Below are 3,879 nucleotides of genomic sequence, written 5' to 3' on the forward strand. Positions count from 1 at the left end.
AAAAAACGGCCCTGGACAATTTAGTCAGCTACAAATTGAGCCTAAAACAAAGACGATCGGGTTAAGGGTTTGCTCTGTAGCCTAACCTTAAAATAGTCAAAAAGTCAGAACGCACTATTCGACAATCTATGCATTCTTGTGGTGGTGGAAATAGAAATTGAGATAGAGGTAGAGGTAGAGGTAGAGGTAGAGGTAGAGGTAGAGGTAGAGGTAGAGGTAGAGGTAGAGGTAGAGGTAGTAGAGGTAGAGGTAGTAGAGGTAGAGGTAGTAGAGGTAGAGGTAGAGGTAGAGGTAGAGGTAGAGGTAGAGGTAGAGGTAGAGGTAGAGGTAGAGGTAGAGGTAGAGTAGAGTAGAGGTAGAGGTAGAGGTAGAGGTAGAGGTAGAGGTAGAGGTAGAGGTAGAGGTAGAGGTAGAGGTAGAGGTAGAGGTAGAGGTAGAGGTAGAGGTAGAGGTAGAGGTAGAGGTAGAGGTAGAGGTAGAGGTAGAGGTAGAGGTAGAGGTAGAGGTAGAGGTAGAGGTAGAGGGTAGAGGTAGAGGTAGAGGTAGAGGTAGAGGTAGAGGTAGAGAGAGCTAGAGCTAGAGCTAGAGCTAGAGCTAGAGCTAGAGGTAGAGGTAGAGGTAGAGGTAGAGGTAGAGGTAGAGGTAGAGGTAGAGGTAGAGGTAGAGGTAGAGGTAGAGGTAGAGGTAGTAGAGGTAGAGGTAGTAGAGGTAGAGGTAGTAGAGGTAGAGGTAGAGGTAGAGGTAGAGGTAGAGGTAGAGGTAGAGGTAGAGGTAGAGGTAGAGGTAGAGGTAGAGGTAGAGGTAGAGGTAGAGGTAGAGGTAGTAGAGGTAGAGGTAGTAGAGGTAGAGGTAGTAGAGGTAGAGGTAGAGGTAGAGGTAGAGGTAGAGGTAGAGGTAGAGGTAGAGGTAGAGGTAGAGTAGAGGTAGAGGTAGAGGTAGAGGTAGAGGTAGAGGTAGAGGTAGAGGTAGAGGTAGAGGTAGAGGTAGAGGTAGAGGTAGAGGTAGAGGTAGAGGTAGAGGTAGAGGTAGAGGTAGAGGTAGAGGTAGAGGTAGAGGTAGAGGTAGAGGTAGAGGTAGAGGTAGAGGTAGAGGTAGAGGTAGAGGTAGAGGTAGAGGTAGAGGTAGAGGTAGAGGTAGAGGTAGAGAGAGCTAGAGCTAGAGCTAGAGCTAGAGCTAGAGCTAGAGGTAGAGGTAGAGGTAGAGGTAGAGGTAGAGGTAGAGGTAGAGGTATAGGTAGAGGTAGAGAAAAAGAAATCATTTTATTCGTGAGCACAAACACAAAATAAAAACTTATACAGAGAAACATAAAAAAGAAAAAGTGCCACGAAATGGTCTCACCTCAGCATGTTGCTGGCGGCTGCTAGCAGATAGCTGATGCAGAACCCTGGCAGTACCTAGTGGAGCTCGGGTTTAATACAACATAAGCACACGCTGTTTTGGTCATCGGACTCGTCTCGATGAGCACTTCTTAGGAGAGTAGTACCCAAGATAGAGCTGATGCTGAACCCTGGCTGTACCTAAAGGAACTCAGGTTTGTTGCAACATAGGCACACGCTGTTTTGGTCATCCGACTCGTCTTGATGAGCACTTAGGAGAGTAGTACCCAAGATAGAGCTGATGCTGAACCCTGGTTGTACCTAGCGGAACTCAGGTTTGGTGCAACATAGGAACGCGCTGTTTTGGACATCCGATTCGTCATGATGATCACATGGTAGAGCATTACCCAAGATAGCTGATGCTGAACCCTGGTAGTACCTATTGGAACTCAGGTTTGGTGCAACATAGACAAACGCTGTTATGGTCATCTCTCGTCGCGTCAAACTGCTGTCAAAAAATTTTTTTTTCATATCTTGCAGCAAATGGGCCGCTGCCGATCAAGACTCAAGTGACGATATCGGTGATGTGGCTACCACTTCTCGAGTTGACTACGGATTTGCCGTGTAATAATTTTCTTGTACTTTGAACATTAATATATCCTGCTTATTAATCGAAAAATGAAATATGTACCTATACTTATGCGCCACGGCGACAATTATTCAAACTTCGATAAGCGTGTGGAAATTTTGCAATTTGTTTGTTCACATGCGTTATGTCCAGGATACTTGTGTTAATCTAAGAATAAAATAATTATCATTCAACGTTGTAGTTTTATTTTGTAACTTTTTCCTTATCCAGACTTTCTCGTCGCTCAGCGACAATATTTTTTCGAATTCCGTAGATTCATTTCCAATGTGCTCGATAGTCGTGTGAGGCACGAAATCTGTGAATTTTTTCAGCTAAGCTATATTTTCTCTCAGGACTTGCTTAACTATAAGGGTGCTAAATACCTATCAATAGATGTGGTTTTCTGTAGCTAGGTCGTTTGATGGTGTTCTAGGGTGGAAAGATTTAAGAGCCTTGGGTTTCCGTATAGAATAATGGTTTTATTATTATTATTCTCTTTATTCAATTAGGGTCTTAGGTTAGGGTTTTACAATGTGAGTATAAAAGTAAAATATAAAAACACTTACAAAACATAACAAAAATATATAAACACATTATAAAAAACCTAACCTAGGGTGCCGCCGGCAGCGGGGCAGGGTCCAAGCTGCCGGTGGTCAGGGCCGCAGAGTGAGGAATCGACGTACTATACGCGCCGTGTCCAAAATTACCGCCTTCTGCATCTGACCCTTGATCCAACCACCCAGCGAGAGTCTCTCTAGGTGTTGGTCGAGACTCTTCGCTATGAGACCGTTCGCTGACACGACTATAGGAACAATGATCGTCGAGTCAACATCCCACATAGCGGTTATCTCGTGGGCTAAGTCTAGGTACTTGCTGGACTTGTCCTTCTCGGCCTTCACGAGATTCTCATCATGGGGGATGGTGACGTCGACGAGCACGGTCCGGCGCTGCGATCGATCTATCAGCACGATGTCAGGCTTATTGGCTACAATAGTCCTGTCAGTGATGATAGATCGATCCCAATAGAGCGTGGCACGACCATTTTCGAGAACTGGCGCAGGTGAGTACTTGTAGTACGGCACTTCGCGGTCCACAACGCCGTATAGGAGGGCAAGTTGCTGGTGAATAATTCTGGCTACGAGGTTATGTCTGTGCAAGTACTCGCCGTTAGCAAGATGAGAACAACCGGAGATAATATGCCTGAGTGACTCTCCGGGACGGCGGCATGCCCGACAAATGTCGACCGTACCGTCTTTCAGGATATATTTCCGATAGTTGTTCGTCATCATCACTTCGTCCGCAATTGCACAGGCAAAACCCTTATTATTATTATTATTATTTATTTTCATAAGACACAGTACAAATGTTTTACATTGAAATAGGACTGCCAAACTGCAAAACAGTTTGATGGCAGTTAGTAAAGCTCTTGATATACATGTTTGTGTCAGTTAAATATTTATAAACATGCTGTATTATTTTAACTTAATAACTAAGCATGCAAATTTAAATCTAGTTATTCTATTATAGGCCTTCAGGGCCAGCAAAGACGGGTCCACTTTTATAAGTTTCCATAATAAGTTGACCCCTCTCTACTGTTCCTGTGGGCAAATATCTATTAAATATTTCTTAACACTTGTTCTAAAGGTATGTGGGCTTATCTCTTTAGCAAATAGTTTTTCTGGAAGTGCATTAAATATTTTAGGTACCAAATATTGAAACGTCCGCTCTCCATAGTAATTAATGGGAGTAAAATTTTCTAAGAATAGTTTAGGTTTTCTTCTTGTCACTTTATCTTTATTCTGTGTTTTACATGGAAATGACTTTGTACTATAATTATGAGATGCTACAAATAACTTAAATTTTTCATTTACGGGTAGAATATTACACAATCTAAACAGCTGATCATAATCTTTGTTACAAGTTTTTTTCTGTTTA

This window comes from Cydia splendana, chromosome 26, assembly GCF_910591565.1.
Source record: "Cydia splendana chromosome 26, ilCydSple1.2, whole genome shotgun sequence".
Lineage (NCBI taxonomy): Eukaryota > Metazoa > Arthropoda > Insecta > Lepidoptera > Tortricidae > Cydia > Cydia splendana.